We start from the raw sequence: 19,960 nt of genomic DNA on the forward strand, positions 1-19,960 counted from the left end.
TCCTAGCTGAAATTGTCCTCAGGCTAAGGATTTTAGCCTTCTCCTTGCTACCAAGGAGTGTGGTGGAGTCTCCTTCTTTGGAGGTCTTTAAGCAGAGGCTTGACAGCCACATGTCAAGAATACTTTGATGGTGTTTCCTGCTTGGCAGGGGGTTGGACTGGATGGCCCTTGTGGTCTCTTCCAACTCTCTGATTCTCTGATTCAATAAGTCTACTCTGAATACAACTATTGTTGGAGATAACCCTTGGCTTTTATGCCAGGGGTGAGGAACCTCCAGCCCATGAGATAAGTACAGCCCTCCAGACTCTCTCCAGGTCCTTCCCCTCACGAGCTGTACTCCACACCCCAGAGGTGCATTTAGGGCAGGGAGACCAGTTCTGCCCCACTGGACACAGAGCCCAGGGGGCACTGCAGGGTGCTGCAGCTATGGCATAGGGAATTGCGTAGAACAGAAGCCGAGAAGTTGGGAGGGAAAAGAATTTGGCCATGCCAGGGCACCACTGGAATTTGAAATATCAATGTCTGCTCCTGCACACCTTTATGTGCTTTCATCTGGCGGAATGTTTTCTTGAACTTTGATTATTCTTCTTGTGTAAGCAGATTGAAAGATGTGGCATGTAGAAACCTCTGGCTTTTGCATAGGTGGAATAGCATACTGTACAAAGATAAGAGTCATGTTGGCTGCTCCCCTTTGTCTCAAACCCTCAACCAGCCCTAGTATGCAGCCACTAAATCACTATTGAGCCAAAGCCACAATTGTGAGGTATGAGATTATGATGATGCTTCGCCAGCTATTGCTGTTGGCTACATACTATGTGTGATGTCACAAGAGAACATGGCAGCTGAGTGGATATAAAGGTGAGCCTTTTCCTCTTCCCTGACAACAAAAAAGCAGGCAACCGCTGTGACGTTGCCTTGACTTCTTCCACTTGGAGAAGGTAGATTGGCAGGTGGATTTCAGGGGCAGAGGGAGGGGTGCTGTTGTGGGGGGCGGGTTACCCTGGGTGTCACCACTGAGGGGGTGACAAAATGCCAGGAGGCATTAACTGCGGGGCCTGCAGCGCACCCGAGCCGCGCATTTCTCCCGGGAGTGACGCGGTGGATTGGGCTCTGCGCTGCCCCAAACGGTCCGCCCACTGCCTCCCCCTCAGCTGTAGGGTAGCTGAGTGGGAGGAGGGAGGGAGGTTCCTCGGAGGCCCAGTGGAGCATCCTGCCCTGGCTGGCCCCACCCTGCGGGTCGCTGGCCCCACCCCTGGGCACAGGGCATGTGCCCCCCCCCCGGCACCTGATCGGCTTGCTCCACTGCTGAATGGATGGAGGCAATCTTCTGGCTAGGGGATGCTATAATGCAGAGTGGTCCAACCTCTCATACCAAGTGGGCTGCAAGAGTATTTCTACATGGAGTCTGTGAACCGCACCCTTCCTTGTCACATGGGAGGAGGGGAGTGTGGCCAAATTATAACCCCTGCCCCAGCCCTCACATTGCCTTCCCCAAGCCAGATATAGCACTGGGCTTTGGGAAGGCAGCGCGAGGCTCTGGCAGGGTCCTAGAATTGGCAGGGTCCTAGAACCCTCCCACCTCCTTCCCAAAGCTGGGAAAGCACTCACTAGGCTTTAGGAAGGAGGATGGAGGATGGAGGGACTCTGTCACAGCCCTCACACTTCCTTCCCAAAGCCTAGTGCCTCTATTATCCGGATTGGGGAAAGCAGCACAAGGACAGGAGTGGGGGCATCAACTGTTGCTGAGGGATGCCCGAAAAGGCCTCTGGGGCCCACATGTGGCCCTTGGTCAGCACGCTGGACCACACTGCTATAGAGTGATAATAAGTCAAGTTGACTTGCTAAGCGGGATCATAGCTTGAAGGCTATCCATGGTTGAAACCTGGTTGGTGTCTAGTATGTATAGTGGAGATCGGGCCTAACTTAGGCTCATTAATTTCAATGGGTCTTCTCTGAGTAGAGCTTAGTTGGCTACAATCCACCCCACCCTTGGCCATTGTATCCTCACAGCAGTCCTCTGAAGTAGACTCAGCTGATATGATAACTCCATGATAACAATGCACAAAATTTTCTTTAAAAAAACAATCAAACAGTATTTTGCAATATTTATTTATTTAGAAAACGTATAAACCGCTTGCTCAAAAATTAATTTTCCAAGTACAATTATGTATATATATAAACCTAACCCAAACCCACAAACTAATGAAAAACAAATATACATAAAACCCTCATTTTTAAAACAAGCAAATGAAAATTTAAAACAAATGCAACTAGATCATGTGTCCAGACAGGCTTGAAGGAAGAGAAAAGGTTTTTGGCAGGCTTCCAAAGCAGTTTAGTGAAGGTGTCTGCCTAATCTCCGCAGGCAAGGAGTTCCCAGAGCACAGGTGCTGCCGCCCTAAAGGAACTACTTCTCCCAAATGTAGACAAATAAAAGGTTTGTCTACATAAATATATTCCTAAAGGCTTCCTGCTCTCTTCTCATTTGGGCTGAGAGTCACATCCCCTTCGCCCCCCAACCCAATGGATTCAGCGCCTCTGATCTGCTCCCAGGTGTTGTACCTTGACTGTTTATTAAAATGCTGTTCCCCTTCCACCCCCAGCAGCTGTCCTTACTTAGGAAAGAGCCTGCTCATTTTCAATTTTCCTTCTGCACCTCTCCTGGGTCTGACGCCATCACTCATTTATTGCATTTTTTTTAACCAACAGTTTACTCAGAGCTACAATCTCTGCTTCCCAGCCCCCAATTCCATTGCGTGTTTTCTCTCTCCTTCTTCCTCCGCTTCATTTTCCTGGATTTGGAACAACTGTCTGTCCCCCTGAATGCTGAGTTTGTGTTTCTCATTAGGAAGCAAGAGGGGGATGTATTTTCCTTCTCCAAAGATTAACTACAGCCTAGTTTTCACAAACAGCAGACGGCATAGTCAATCTTTGTCTGGACTGTACTACTTCACATTGAGAGGTGGGCTCATGTAACTAAATGCTTCTCCATACCCCCCAACTCCTCTTCTTTCCTGAACATAGAAAACCAGACATCCGGGAGAAGGGTTTATAGCCTAATCATCTTCCAGAAAGGTTAGTTTTCTGTGTATCAGACTCCTTTCCATGGGGAAACATTTTGTCATGTTTCCCCACCTCCACCTGCATTCTGAAGTGGTTCATTCCAAAGACTTAGGTTTACTTCCTCGGCTGCTGTTTGCAAAAAAATCCCATGAGTCCCATTAGCGAATTGCTCCGTTCCTGATTTTCCCTTCTCTTTTTAAATGAAACGTGTAGGCGTGACAATATCGCAGCTCTCTTATCGACCCAAAGTGTTACTATTCTGAGATTCAACACAGTTGTTGATTTCCTTAATGTTTTCATTCCTTTTTGGCAGGAGGGGGCCGGCCCTACCATTAGGTAGGCGCAATGAGGCTGAGGCAGCTGCCTGAGTGGTGTTGGGGAGCATAGGTGAGGTGTTGCAGGACGGAGCTGTGTGTAAGTCATGGGGACCACCTTCTGTCTCCTAAGTTTACTTGCTACCCTCAGGTATAGTGTAAGATCATGCCCCATCACTAGGGATGAAGTAAGAATCAGCTATCGGTCCAGTACGGTGCCACCTGCCCTATACATCTAAAACAGGATCACAGTGCTTTCGACTGTAATGGAACTGTAGTTTCTCACAGGTGCGGAGAATTGTAATGAAACACATTTTCCCCTTCCAGAACTGCGATTCCCAGAATTCCCTGAGACGAGGGATTGATTGTAAATCCACTCTGGGAAAGGAATAGGGGTTGCCTAATTACTCTCAACACTCTTAAGAAACTACAGTTGGAATGAAGGCACAGTCCCCCACCAAAGATTAAACTGATGGATGAAACAGAATGGCAAAATGAGTCAGACTGTGATGATGTGATCTGTGTTCCTGCTCTCTTTGTTGTCTAAGTGATTATGGCTGATAGGCAACTTCACAGCCCCTTCAAATAGGGGTCAGTTCTCTGTAAAGTAGAACTTAACCTGGAGTTCTCAAGCTAGGAGGGTATCCGTTTCATCGTTGTGTCATAGTATACGTTGATAGAACAAGTTACAGGTAGGTAGCCGTGTTGGTCTGACGTAGTCAAAACAAAATAAAAAAATAAAAAAATAAAAATTAAAAATTTCCTTCCAGCAGCACCTTAGAGACCAAGTTTGTCATTGGTATGAGCTTTCGTGTGCATGCACACTTCTTCAGATACACTGAAACAGAAGTCACCAGACGCTTATATATAGTGAGAGGGTGGGAAGGGGTATTACTCAGAAGGGTGGTGGGAAAGGGTGATCGACTGACTGATAGCTGTTGACGACTGCAATTGGTCTTACAGGAAAAAGCAAGGGGTGAGATGGCTAAAGATAGCGTTCTCATGTGTAATGAGATAAGAATCCAATGTCTTTATTCAGACCAGGTCTCTCCATGGTTTTAAGCTTGGTAATAAGTTGATAAGGGACCCTGATGGCGCTGTGGGTTAAACCACAGAGTCTAGGGCTTGCTGATCAGAAGGTCGGCGGTTCGAATCCCTGCAATGGGGTGAGCTCCCATTGCTTGGTCCCAGCTCCTGCCCACCTAGCAGTTCGAAAGCACATCAAAGTGCAAGTAGATAAATAGGGACCGCTCCGGTGGGAAGGTAAACGGCGTTTCCGTGTGCTGCTCTGGTTTGCCAGAAGCAGCTTTGTCATGCTGGCCACATGACCCGGAAGCTGTCTGCGGACAAACGCTGGCTCCCTCGGCCTATAGAGCGAGATGAGCGCCGCAACCCCAGAGTCGGACACGACTGGACCTGATGGTCAGGAGCCCCTTTACCCTTTACCTTTAATAAGTTGATAGAACAGTTATTGTTAATTAGCTGAATTTTACAGCCAATGGGAAGAGTTATTGAAATCACTCTCATTGAGTTAACAGTTTTACTTAATTATTTGTCAGTACTGTTTGGATATGAAAATTGGTTTTTAAAAATGGTTCTGTTTCTTGATAGATTGTCCTATTGAATATCAACATTTCTCCAACATTTCTCTGATGAAAATTGAGACATAATAGATGATGATGATGATATTATGTCCCACACATCTGACTGAGTTGCCCCAGCCACTCTGGGCAGCTTCCAACATATAAATAATAATAATAATAATAATAAAACATTAAACATTAAAAAAACAAAAACAACTTCCCTATACTATACAGGGCTGCCTTCAGATGTCTTCTAAAGATTATCTGTATATTGGTATCTGAAGAAGTGTGGATGCTCACGAAAGCTTGTACCCAGAACAAACTTAGTTGGTCTCTAAGGAGCTGCTGGATAATTTTTTAATTTTTATTCATTTATAAAGATTGTATAGTTGTCTCCTAGGCTCAAGGATAGCATAACTCCATACCCTCCAACATTTCTCCAATGAAAACAGAGTATAGCTGTCAAGTTCTCCCTTTTTTTAAAGGGAAATGCTGAATAGGCTTCCTCACGAGAAAAGGGAAAACTTGACAGCTATGAAACAGAGATGTCCTAAGGAAAACTGGGACATCCTCGGATCAAATCAGACAGCTTCTGTAAATCTGGGACTGTCCCTGGAAAACAGGGACACTTGGAGGGTCTGCTATCATTTTGATATTTTGCATTTGTCCTCACCACTCACCCTCATTTTCCTGTTAGCTGCCTTGGGCATCCCTTGGGAGGAAAAAACAGGCTGCAATCTGCAAACAAAATGAAAATACAGAAAACTACCCTAGTGTGCGGCCAGTAGGTTATCTTGTGATTTGCTGAACCACACACCTTGTCAACTTGCTTCCATCTTGTTAACCAAATGGATAACCCTGCTTTTAGTTTGGGATGCTTTGCACTCTCTCTCTCTCTCTCTCTCTCTCTCTCTCTCTCTCTCTCTCTCTCTCTCTCTCATTTTTTTGCTTTTCCTCTCCTGCAAGGAAGTGACTCACTGCTCCCAGCTGGGAGCCACAGAAATTGGACACTTCCCTTCCAAAAGGCCTCCATCTTCTTATGCGCTTCAGGGGACTATATAGCAGCTGCACCCCTATATAAGACTCTAGAGGGAAAACGGGAAGAATGTGCATTTTTTAAAAGGAGATATCTTTGTCCTGTAAAATCAATGCACTTGGAGTAAAATGTGTCGTTCCCCCCGCCACATCTCCAAAAAAAGAAAGAAGCCTGCAATAAAATACCACAGAGGCCAAGAGCTGGAACTCCAAAACCATGCTATTTTTGAATTAACGCTGTCCCAGCTGCCTCCTTGCACATTCATGGCAGCTTATTATGACACATCTGGAGGACTGTTGTGAGAGCCGGCCATTCTGTGACTAAACAGGGGCTTAGCGGGCTGAACCCATTTACACAAAGAATAACGGGGGGGGTTTGTATCTGAGCCAGTGAGATACCTACCCAAGCTTCACGCCATTAATTAAAAAATGGAACAAGTCATGTTCAGGCGCACAGGTCGTTGGTACGCCCTCTAGTGGCAACTGTGGCAGTTTCGTATTTCTTACTGCAGGAAATACATGTCACATTATATTACCCAGAATTCTTAGGACAGGAAGCCAGGTATGCCTATGTGGGAAATGCAGCAAAATGAAGCCATGTGTGTTACTATCCACGTTGCTGTTGGTACTGATATTTTATGTGTATCAGTGCACTAGTGCTACATGATATGGCTTGTGATTGCCAGGCCACTGGGTCTGGAAAAGAAGGGGTGCACTTTCCTTAGGAATACAGCTTCAATGGGGAGGTTTTGAAAGGCTAGGCATGTATCCAATGTACATCCAACCTGCATGCTTTAAGTACTCCATTGGTATTGCCTTCCTGGAATTTATGCAACCGATTGGAAGGCAGCTATGCTCACCACTCTACCACCAACGCTATGCAACAGACTGTATCAATTGCTGGTTCTGTATGGACCTGAAGTCTGCAGAGTGGGATTTATAATGTGTGCACCATCACAGCTAGGCTGGAGCTATAGGCAGCCATAACCAAATCCGGACTTTGGAGCTGTGTTCTCAGACACAAGAGTTTCTGAGGTTGAGGTAGGGTGGCCACTTTTCACAAGGCCTCCGTTGGGAGACAATGGAAGAGTGTGCCTTCTGGGGTCAAGTCAAACCGCTAGAGAGTGCCTGCTGTGGCTGTAGAGTCCAATACAGTAGAGAGATGGTTTATTGCAGGTGGGACAGATGAAGGTATCTGGTTTTGCTTCTACAGGTACTACAAGTACAGAGATAAGTTTAGAAATAAAGATGCATCTCATCACGGTGCGGGGGAGGACTGTGACCAGGTAACCCTTGTTCCTGCTCAGTCTGCTGCCCAGGTGCTCACCATTGATGGACAATTCAAAGGCATGTCCTTTTTACGTACCCTCCAACATTTTCCTGATGAAAATAGGGATGTTCTATTGTACACCAGGAAGCTTCTCCCATGATCTTACCACACACACCACCGTCGTATACACAGATACACCTGTCACCTTGAGCCAATTACAACCTCTCTGCCTCATGGGATGGTTGTAAAGAACAAATGTGTGAGGGAAGGGATCATGTACAAGACCTCCCACAGATAAATGGAATGAAATAAAATTCTAGCTGTAAGTTGCTTTGAGTCTCTGACAGGGAGACTGGAAGAAGGAGGAGGAGGAGGAGGAGGAGGAAGAAACTGTGAGAATGATCAGGAACATACCAGACAGTAAATCATATTGAACTCAGTGGGACCTAGTTCTGAGTAAAAATGCTTCAGATTGCAGTGTACGGCTGCCCAGTCTTTATCCAGTTACCTGGGAGTAACCTCCATTGAATACAGTGGGACTTACTTCTGAGTAGACAGAGCAAGGCTCCATTTACAATAAAGGAATCAAAACTCCCTGTGTTTCCTAAGAAATGGCTAGCTGCTGAAACATTGCAATTAAAGAATTTAAAGTGGATTGGTGACCTATCCCTTCGAAATTATAGGAAGGACTTCGTGTGCCAGCTTCACCGTTTCCTTCATTTGGTGCAGGGATTATATTTTCCATGTAAACAGGACTCCATTTTTTGCACCACCTACACACACAATCCTCATCCGTCCTCCATGCATCATCTCAAGTCCACATCTAACAGTTTTGAATGGGGCTCAAATCTTCAGAGAACATGCTCTGGCACTATGCTGTGTATGGCCCTCTTCCCAATGATGACTTAGAAGAGGGGAAGACTTCTCCAAGAAGACAATTACAAGTTGAGAGGAAAATCCTTTTGTATTACAGGAACTGATGTCGCTTCCTCCAAAAGATCCAGACTGTCTGAACTCTTGCCAAGTAACAGGTTCTGCCTTTGGGAGGAAGCAATATCTTTCTTTCTTTAAAAATAATCAGGAAAGAAGCTGCTTTCATTTGAGGAAACACACGTGAGCTTGTCCGTGGCCAAGAAGGAGACTTGAAAATGAGTGCTGCAATAAAATAGAGGTGCTTTTTAATGAGGCTTTCATGAGCCCAGAACACTTCATTGCTTTCTTGAAGAATAGTCATCTTTTAAAACGGACTGGGAACCTGCGGCACTCCAGATGTTAGACTCCAACTCCCATCAGTCCTAACCAGCATTGCCAATGGTAAGAGATGATGGGAGGTGTTTTTTTTTTAAAAAAGTATTTTTTATTAAAGATTTATTGAATTACAAAGGTGTGTGCAGTGTCTCTCATATTTTTACATGTATCATTTTTTGCCAATTAGTTTCATTTGTTAAGACAGAAGAAAGAAGGAAAACGAGGTAGATAGGGGGTGGGAAGGTGGATGGGGGTGGGATTAGGTGACGATGTTTCTGTTTTGCTTAATATATGTAGGGCTTGATGTCAGCTTTGTTTGTATAGGTTCTCCTTTATTCACTTGTGTTCTTTTGGTGATGAGAGAGATTGGGGTTGGCCAAGGGTGTGGTTGTTCATTTGGCTATGATGGTCTGTGTTTTCATGTGTGAGTAGGGTGGGTGGGTGTTTTGGGTCAGGTTAGCCATACTGATTTGTATGCTGGCAGTACCTAACACCAAGAAAGCTAGCGCTAATACGCCCAAGAACCTCACCAAAATGCTGGAAAGGGTGCACCTCCACAGGTACATACCTCCACATGTGGTGGGAATGCCCCAAAATCCAATTATTCTGGGCAACAACCATACGAGAAATATTTAAAATAACAGAACAAGTAATAGAAATTACCCCAGAACTGGCCCTACTAAACATCTTCCAAGATAATAATGCCCATTTATACCACAAAGACCTCATAACCCACCTACTTTCAGCAACCAGAAACGTCATAACCAGACATTGGAGAGACCTGTCAGGAGTAAGCATGGACCAATGGTACCAAATAGTACGGGAAACAGCCTTACTAGAAAAACTAACCAACAAGCTGAAACTGACACGGGGACAAATAGAAGAGGATGCCTTCACAAATAGAAGAGTATGGTTCCCCTTTACCACACACACAGCCCAACAAGATAATGACAAAGAGATGATGGGATTTGAAGGATGATGGGAGTTTGGAGGACCATAGAATCCCCAGCACTGAGCGAAACACAACCATGTTTTGGAAGAGTCAAAGCAACTGACTGGCTGGATCTTGGTGCATCTTTAAAAAAGATTGCCTGTTCTTTAGCATGCAACAAATCAAAGTTTCCCTGGGATTCTGCAGAATCTTTGAGCTTATATGAATGCCTGTTTTACCAGACCTTCTACACGAATGAGTAGGTGTGAGGTGAAATTCTCCTCACTGCTTGGCAGACAGAATAGGGAATAAACAACTGAATGACCCTAAAGGTAGACTGTTCAGCCCCAGGTTATTCAGACTTTTGTACGGGCTCATGAAAGGAGGCTTCCGAGGAGACGTTTTCTGGAGAGAGAGCTGGAATGGGATTCTCTTACTAACACAACAATACGTTTACAATGAAAGTTCTTGCTTTCTCTGATCTGAGTTCAAAACCAAACCAAACCTGACTAGGCCTCATCAAGATAACATGTTGGTTCCATATTGGCTTGAAATGACAACTGGGACAGTTGGAAGTATGGACCTGTCCTATCATCTAGAATTGGACATCACGGCCTTGTTTCCTTCCTCTCACCCCAAATAGTTTCCGATTGCCCTGGGACATCTCCGACCTCTCTGCCTCTTATTACCGGCCTGACAGAAAGGCATGTGTTTCATCTCAGACTTGCAAGAACTTTGTCTCAAATTGGAGCCAGAGTGGAGCTATTAGCATAAAGTTCATGCATTTTTGGCTCATAGGAACGTGGATGATGGTAGAAGGAGCAGAACTAAGCCAGAATGATTTTAACCATGAGCGGAGGGGTGGGGGTGGGAGTGAATTCTACACTCCATTAGTGAAAATCCTACTTCAATCCCAGACTCTAGTAACAAATCTCTCCTGAGCTTCTGAAATCTGAAAAGTAAACCCATTCTGGTTCATAATTATAGCCCACCTTGCACAGATGCCTCTGAAGTGATATTGGTGGACTGCTGATGGCTTCAGATGTAAATTTCACTTTTAAGAGCGTTATACGTTGTACCAAGGATTTCTCTAAAGTTGGGGTGGCCAGTGGGGTGCCCTCCAAGTCCCATCATCCCCAGAGACAATGAGATTTGTACTACAGCAACATCTGGAGGGCACCATGTTGGCTATCCTTGTACTAAGTTTTGAGAGAGATGAACTTCTCATAATATGAGCAGATAAGTCAATGTGGGGGGAAACCACCACTTGCTTTGTTGTGGTTGTTACAAGGTCAACCACTGGGAGATACAGTATTCCTCAAGCAATCTTTTTCTTAGCAACAGTAGCAGCAATACAGGAAGGTGAACAGGAAGCACCTTGAGCAAGAGGCACCCTGACAAAAATAGTAACCTAGTTCTTCTTGAAACCCATGGGAGATGCTTTGTCCAGGGGGCATCAAAAACCTGGAGCTGTCACTGTATTGTGAAAGGAAGGAAGTGGGTCTAAGTCAACCTACTGCTCTTGAATACAGATTATTGGTGGTTGCATGGAATGGTCCAGCTGAGCAACTTGTTCTTCATACAGTTGAGAGGGATGATGTCATAATGATAGCCAGATAAGAGGATCTGACCAACACAAGGCTGTTACTGAGGGCAACATGAATGAAGATGCACATCTGTTTTCACAAAGTGCTGAAAAATAGCTGGAAATGGAAAGTGTTTGGGGCCATTGCTGAAAATGTTCACAGAGTTCCGTGAATTCATTGGACAGCCTGAAATGATGGACTCCTCAAACCCATCAGGGATAAGTGTAGGACATTTAATGGAGGTAGTGGGTGGGTTGAAAGAGATGAAGTTTGCTGTTTTTCCCGATCCTTAACAAATAGAAGCAATAGTAGAAAAGCATATGCAAATTGATTTGATTTCTGTTATTTATTTTACAGAGTTAAAGAGAGGGGGGGTTTGGAGCCTGCTAAGAGTCTTCTGCTCGCATTCCAGACACTGCTGTTGATAGACAGCTAGCAATATATTCCTTTTCATTTCCAATATAACCTTCTCTCTGCTGGACAGGAATGCTGACTGGCTGATGAAGGAAGGTGCTTTCATGGTTACTGTTTTCATGGAGACCCTATATCACTGCAAATTTCTCAAACAGACTTTGATGTTAACCAGAACCTTGAAGATCGTCTGCCACAGATGCTGTTCAGCTATAAGCTACCAGTAGGATTCTGTGCTGAGGATCAGATCACTATGTGTGCCCCGCCAAGCTGCTATCCCAAATAGAACATGGGTAGTAGGTTTGCCAGTCCTCTTCAGCCTGAGGGCAGAATGCAGGGTGAGACCAGGAGCCAAAGGGCAGAGCAGAGACTGGTGTCACTTGATGAGACTGTTTTCATTGATATCTCAGGGCTCTCCTTCTTACTGGTCTCCAGTGCAGAATCATTTCCCTCGTTTTTGTATGCTTTAAAAACAGATTTGTTATGGTGGGTTTTGCCTCTTGGTTTATTTGGGGTTGTGTTCAATTTAGGGTTAGGCATGGTGTAATTTTTCTAGAAAAAGAGGTTCCAGAGCTCACCACGAATTTCTCCCTTGTTCTCTTAGAATGACAATGGTGCCCACCTGAGAGGTGCCGGAGCTGAGCTCCCGTGAGCTCTGGCTGGGGAAAAAAAAGTCCCGGTTAGGCAGATCATCCCATCAGCGCAAGGAATTCTCCTTGCATAATGGAACAGTCTCCTCCTCTCCTCCCCCACCATCATGCACCCCCTAAATCTGAGTTCCCCAAATCACCCTGAACAGATTTGGGTATTGCATGGGGAATGCATGGGGGCGAAGGAGGAAATCCCATTGTGTGTCAATCCTTGCGCTAGCACAACTATTTAGTTAAATATCACCCCTGATGTTTACCTCTTGGTGACTTTTTCCAAGAAAGAAAGGCCAGAAAAACATGCTCAAAATCAGGGAAAGATGCCTTGGCAGCGGAAATATAGCTTTCGCCTTGCTTCTCCCTCCCAAGATCTGCAGTGTTCACTGCCAGAAGCAGCATTTCTCCAAATAACAGTTCCTAGGAATCCCAAGTGGGGAGGGTGCTGTTGACTCAGGTCCTGCTTGCAGGCTTCTCAGAGGCATCTGGTTGGCCATGGTGCTGGACTAGACGCGCCTTTGGCCTGATCCAGCAGGGCTCTTCTTAACAACAGTGGACATGGGAAACTCCTGTGCTTGCTTGTGAGGGCTGCCTGCCCGTGAAAAAGTGCTCTGTTCTGCGCCAAGCGAAGGGGCTTCTGACAGCAAAGTAAACGGTGTCAGGCTGAGTTTACACAGCACCAAATCAGCAGCTCTTTAGTATGTTTATCATTTCCTTCCCACTGAGTTAGCAGAGAGTCACTGAACCATGGGAGATCCTCTTCACACTTCACATACAGAAATGCTCGGCTTTTGCTATGCCATTCGCCTCCTTTGATTGAATCCAGGAGGGCAGAGCAGCTGGATTAGGGCATCCCGGTGTCAGAGGCGAGATTCAGGAAATGATTTTTGCAGAAACCCTCAACTCAACAGATTAGACTCAGCAAGAGGATTGGAGGGGGCCAATCAGTTAAGGATACAATACTGTAATACAGTAATAGAATAATTTAATTTATATGCTGTTTATATGCCGAAAAGGCTTATAAAGCATTTCTAAGTTCCCTTGTCTTCAGATCCAGGTCTCGTTTTTGTTACAATTTAGGGCAGCCTTCCTCAACTAGGTGCCCTCCTGATGTTTTCGGACTCCAACTCGCAACCAGCATTTCTAATCTCAGGGATACTGGGAGCTGGAGTCCAAAACATCTGAAGGGCAGCAGATTGTGAGAGGAAGGCAGCATCACTCAACAGGCTGACATCCAAATGTGGCTGGTGAAGCAACTCATTTAAGGTTATCGTGCCTATTGGTCTATCCTAAATGAATAGTTATCTATTGACTGAGTGCCATCTATGCACATGACACGTTACAAAGAGCAGGTATGACATACTCTCCTCCAAAGAGGCTCACAATCTGAAAACAAACACAGGGAAACCATGGAGGAGGCATCCTCCAGATGTTGTTGGACTACAACACCCGTCACCTCTGGCCATGCTGGCTGGGGCTGATGGGTGTTATAGTCCAACAACATCTGGAGAGCCCAACATTGACTACCCCTGCGAGAGATGAAGTGGGAAATGGAGACATGGGTAGGCAGGAGATGTGGTTATTTCAATTACCCATACTTTGGCTTAGTTAGTTACAGCAAGGTACAGGGACTTGGGGAATAGCCCAAAGCCTTCCTGCAAAAGAGTGAGCTTTAGGAGGGGCTTAAAAGGAAATAGGGTGGCCATATCAAGAGATCTGGGAGACAGGTCTAGGCATTAGGGGCAGCAATGGAAAACGGGTGGGGTTATTTCATGGAGTGAGAGCAAGCAAAAGACTCGGGATTTCCCATGTTTATCTATCGTTGAAAACAGAAGAATGACCGCTCCACACATCAATGGGGGATGACTTTTGCGTGGATGCGCACAGCCCCCTGGTCCCAGAGGCGACTCCCTGGTACTTTGGAGCTGGCACTGCCTTCCCAGGTAGGATGCCAGGGGTCTCCGCCTACCCAAGCCCAGCATCCAATCCTGCCTGGGGAGGTGTTGCCAGGGGATGGCCAGGTAAGGGGTGGGACTGTCCGGCTCACACAATAGAATTTGAATCTTACCTCCAAGCACCAGTTGGTTCCAGAGCTTCTCCCACCCTCCACACCCTCATTCATGTTCTTTTGCAGGTTAACCTTTTCTCTACAGGTTCACAGGTGCTGCTACGTCAAGGCTGCAGTTGAAGGGTCGGAAAGGAATTTTCCTGGCAGGTTTACCTTTCCCATAGCAATACATCACAACTTTGGCGGTGTCAGGCCTTGGGCAGAATTCTTTGGCGATTTTCCTAGAGGGAGGGCTGTGAGGCGGAGACCTCACGCCCTTTGCAGCAACTAGATCGGGGTATTGGGGGAAGCCTTGACCATGCCAATAGGCGTCATCACTTCCCCCTTCCAGTGGCGGCAAACAGGGGGCGGGCTCTCTCCGCTTGAACATATGTTCTCCAGAGCCAGCCCCAACCCCCATACATGTGGATAACCCCGACGCCTCCCAGAACCCCGGCTGGGGATTGGGAAGGATAACGCCCAATGCCTGAGCCAAGGTTTCCCTACATCTGAATCTTAAGAAAGTTGTGGCCAATTTGAATCCCATAGCACGTTGTTATGCGTCTTTATTCCGCTCACCGGGTCGCCGGGGGGGGGGGACTCTGCCTGTCCACGCAATGGATTTTGGTACCCTCCCTGTAATGTCCCTCATGAGTCATTGATTTGGAGTTGATGGTTTGGCTTAGTTTTCTTTTTACTGTTTCAATTATGTTTTTTTTTTAATGCTGTAACTTGCCCTGGACCTTTCTTTGTGAAGGGCACGTAAGAAATACAAATAATAGCAACAAAAATAAACAAATGTCACACCTCCTCCCAATATCAGCTTGAAGACCGTGGCTCAGTTTGCCTTCCAATACTTGCTCTGGCGAAGGGACCTAACCTTGGAACAATTTCAGCGTTTCAACCTGAGACACCGCTTTCTAAATTGTTAACAAATTTCTTGTTATGCCATAAGCCTTCATGGGCTAGAGTCCGCCTCCTCAGATGAAAGAAGTAAGCACCCCAATTTGGGAAAACGCCTGGCTGAAGCAGACCCTCAAGCACATGCCGTGATACATGTGCAAGTCTTTGAGGTGCCACAAGACTCTTTGTTGTTACTGCTGCTGCTGCGGTAGAATAACACGGCTACTACCCCTCTGGAAATTCGAAATTGTCAGGCTTGACTGATGGGGGAATCTGGGAGGCTGTACACAGAACACGGCAGAAGAAGTTGTTTGCAACAGACCCCGGTGGCGGGAGCACGACTGTTCTGACATCCAGTTGGCTGCAACAAGCCAGGCTTGCTTGGCCTTGTACTCTGATTTAATAAACTCTGAAAGGGTTGGGTTGTTGTTTTTGCCTCAAAAACCCTCTTGATCTCCCATAGCAGGCTTCCGCGTCTTCCTTTCAGAGCCAGGGGAGTGGAAAGGAACGGTGTGTGTGTGTGTGTGTGTGTGTGTGTGTGTGTGTGTGTGTGTGTGTGTAAAGGGGGGGGGCTCCTCAGTGAATAACAAGAGCAGAGAAAGAAGCGCCGGAGGGTTTTACTATGAATTTTTGATGAACAGAAGGAGAAACTGCCCCCTTCAAGTAGAGCTGGGTGCAATGTCAATAGTGTTGGTTTAAGTAATTTAGCATGGTTCAGTGGCTTTCTGAGAGCGTCTTGTATTCAGCCTGGGCCTCTCTAACAAGTCTCTTTTGCTCTGGGCTCCCTCATGCCAAAGCCCTTAACAATAGTCGCTTTCAGGGCCTGGCAGTCTATGGAGTGCTTGTCTTTTCTGTATCCTAACCCCGCCGAGTCCGCCAAAGTGGGAGTTCAGCTTGAAGCAGGCCCGTTCCTTGTGCTCTCCCGCTTGGCGGTGGCAAAAACTAATGGCCCTTTTAAGAGAGGACAGGTCAAGTTTACTCCCAGACAGGGCTAACCTCAGCTGTTTCTCTCCCCTCCCCTTCCTTCCACCAAACACACACTTCGCTGCTCCCGACTTCATTATTGCTGGGAATTAACTTGCAGCCATTCTCTGTCAGGGTGGCCAATGCGAGAGAAAAAGCATCAGGTACCCTGGGCACCGGAAGCACCCGCCTTCTCACTTGCTGGCCCTGACCAGGAGGCTTGAGCAAAGTCAGATAGAGGGGAGGCTATCTAGATAACACACACACACATATACCTATGTGTACAGCATGCACGACTCAGCTTAAAGAATCTGATTGGTGCATTTTTAAGAGACCAGAGTAGCTTAATGGAGGAATCGCTCCGTTCTGGTTCCAGAGCTTTTCCCCAAAGGGCCATCCAGTCCAACCCCCTGCCAAGCAGGAAACACCATCAACGCATTCCTGACAGATGGCTGTCAAGCCTCCGCTTAAAGACCTCCAAAGAAGGAGACTTCACCACACTCCTTGGCAGCAAATTCCACTGTTGAACAGCTCTTACTGTCAGGAAGTTCTTCCTAATGTTTAGGTGGAATCTTCTTTCTTGTAGCTTGAATCCATTGCTCCATGTCCGCTTCCCTGGAGCAGCAGAAAACAACCTTTCACCCTCTTCTATATGACATCCTTTTATATATTTGAACATAGCTATCATATCACCCCTTAACCTTCTCTTCCCCAGGCTAAACATACCCAGTTCCCTAAGCCGTTCCTCCTAAGGCATTGTTTCCAGGCCTTTGACCATTTTGGTTGCCCTCCTCTGGACACGTTTCCAGCTTGTCAGTATCCTTCTTGAACTGTGGTGCCCGGAACTGGACACAGTATTCCAGGTGAGATACTATTACTTCCCTTGATCTAGATGCTATACTCCTATTGATGCAGCCCAGAATTGCATTGGCTTTTTTAGCTGCTGCATCACACTGTTGACTCATGTCAAGTTTGTGGTCTTGCCAATTTCTACATCAATATGTTTCCCTTTTTAAAATCTCTATATTTCAGCGACAATTCAGTTTTTTATGTGCATCTGCCCTATGCATGTTTGTACACGGTTTCATCTAGTATATGTGTTCCTGAAAGCAATTTGGGACTTATCCACACTTCCCCCTGGAAAAGCACCCCTGGATGATCTCAGTGGTGGGCTTGGGGCATGCTGGACAAAGTGGTCCTTAACGTATCGGGTCTAGGTTTCTCAGGGCTTTGTATACTGCTACAAGAACCTTGAACTTTGCTTGGTAGCAGGTGGGAAGCCCGTCCTGACCTTTTAATGCCATTGTCATGTGTTGGCCGTCGTCTGTTCCCATCAGCAGTCTAGCCACAACATTCTGCTCTAGCTGAAACTTCCAGACTGGACCCAGGGACATCCCCAAAGAGCTCTGGAAGCTGAATGCAGAGCTGCTGTGCTCACACAGCTGGTGCTGCTGGGGCTCCTTACCGTACATAAGAAGTCTGCAGGATCAGGCCATCTCATCTAGAGCAATGCTTGAGGAATTTGAGCTTTGCAGATTTCAGCGTGAACTGGCCTGATCCACAGCACAGGTTCCACCCACACTTTCCAAACTGGGGGAAAGACCATTTAAATAACGCAATAAATTGATGGCCTGATGAAGATTAAACACCTTCATCTGAGAATCATGATAGCATCATTTTTTTAAAGAGCAGCTGTCACTGTAAGTTGCTCTGTTCTCTCTCTCCACACCGCCGCCCCCCTTCTTTCCAGGCTACACAAGATAAAGCTCAGGCAAGGGAGCAATTAGGCTACAGACAAAAGCCATGAACATTTTTAGACTAAATTATTTGCTGGGGGGGGGGGGAGCAAACTGGGATTTCAAACTAATGAGAGACTTTCCCTACCCTTTGGCAGCCAGTATGGCTGCTTTGCAAATGACCCTTTGACCTTGTGAAGTCCAAAGGACTCCGAGATGCCCTTCCCCTAAGATTACGAGCAGCTTGGCCTGAAATCATTAGGGGAATTTTCCCAGCCACGTTGAAGAGCACCTGCCAACAATTAGAGGATCTATCTCCATTCTGTTCCATACATCTCTTCCTTCAGACCCTCCCCCCCCCCACTTTCATCTTTCAACCAAAAGAAGAAGAAGCTGCAGAAAGGTATCGGACATTGATGTTCTCTGGTTATTTATCAGCTGCAACCAAGCCCTCCCCGGGAATGTCAAACTCCATTTTTCTAGGCATTGTAATGACTCAGATCTTGCACACATGCTAACTCTTATCCTGTGGTATATGGGTTTTAAGAAATACCTTTTCCCATACAAACCTTTCCAAGCCTCAAGACTGAAGACTTTGTGCTCTGTCCTGTGGATCTTTTGACTTAGGGGGCCTGGTGGGCAAGCATGACAGGCAGAGCCTTTCTGCCTTGGCCCCTAAATTGTGGAACAACCTCCTAGGGTAAATCCACAAGGTCCCCTTCCTTATTGCATTTACACTGACACCGAAGCCCTTTCAAAACATATTGTGCTAAAGGGCTGTAAATCTGCATTGCAGTGATCTTGCGAAGAATCAGGTGTAGACACATAGGACCTGGTTGATTTGCCAGTGACATTATTATTATTATTATTATTATTATTATTATTATTATTATTATTTACATATTACAAGCTTCCAGCCCTTTGGGAAACTTCCATACTGTCACTATTTTGGAGTGGGTTTTAATCACATACTTCAAGGTTGCATATTGAAGTCAATTTGGAGCTCTTGTGCAACAAGCTCATGTTGGTTTGTGATAAGGAAAGTTGCAGGACAATGCAGTGGAAATTGTGGGATAATGCTTGCTTTGATGTCACAACTTCAAGCTTACCTGAAAACAAACAGGAATGAAAGCTCATTAAATAGCCAAAATCATCTAATTTCCCTGCAAACCAATCAGGATGAATGCTCAATAAACAGGTCATGTGGAAATTCAGTGTGTTTCTAGACTGAAATAAAGCCAGCAATCTCTGCTAAGAGGCTAGAAATGTAAGGTACTGCATAGCCAGGGAATTAGGATGGTTTTGTTACATGTAGCTGTTTTTTTTCTGTTCTTTCTGTCCCTCTTTTGACTTGTCAGGTCACTTGCTGACAACCAGAGCTTCCTCTATCCCATTTCACCCAGATCTCTTTGTCTCCAAGTCCCTTCTTCTTCTTCTTTGGCAATCACTCGTAGCCGAGTAAATGGTTACTTCGACTCCAAGTCCCTGAAGCATGCTTTGCCCAGTCAGCTCCTACTTCTCTTGCACTGCTAAAACCACACACAGCATGCAAATTGGGAACTCTATGCACAAAGCACAAGTTTTACATGCCTGACACCGCTGGTTCAAACCAGTTAAACAGACTCAGGTAGCTGATGATGGGTATTGTATGTGAGAAAAAGAAGGGGAGAGAGAGATCATATATTTCTTACTATATAATAAAAATATAAATGTGTCATCATGCTGGAGTTCTCTTGATTACCAATAGGTGGTGCTTGGTTGGGTAGCCCAGGCAAGCTCCAGCGAGATTGTCACAACAGTGTAGGGAGGAAGAAGATGCTCAGAAGGTAGCCAGGTGGCCTTGGGCTCTGGAGCAGTGGTGGTGGTGGTGGTGGTGGTGGTAGTAGTAGCAGCAGTGCCATGAGGTGTAAAGGCATGAGGAAGGTGCTCAGAAGCAGCAGTGAATTCCTTTTAATATGCCAACAAAAGCCTGGTTGTAATCTACTCTGGAAAGACTCCTGTGCCTGTAAATTTCATCAACTTTGGCCAAAAGGGGAAAATTTGCCATTGAGAGTGGGGGAACAGGGAGCTTTGTGTTCTGCAGAGTGGCTCAGAAGCCAAATTACAGATCAAAATGGAATGACTCAGAAACAGATCTGAATTTTTTATTTATTTAAAGATTGCACAGGTACAGGAAGATGAATCTTGGGACCTCTGCTCATCTCCTAATAAAAGGGTGTTTGCCTG

The sequence above is a fragment of the Zootoca vivipara genome, chromosome 14, assembly GCF_965207765.1.
Source record: "Zootoca vivipara chromosome 14, rZooViv2.hap1.1, whole genome shotgun sequence".
NCBI classification, from domain to species: Eukaryota; Metazoa; Chordata; class Lepidosauria; order Squamata; family Lacertidae; genus Zootoca; species Zootoca vivipara.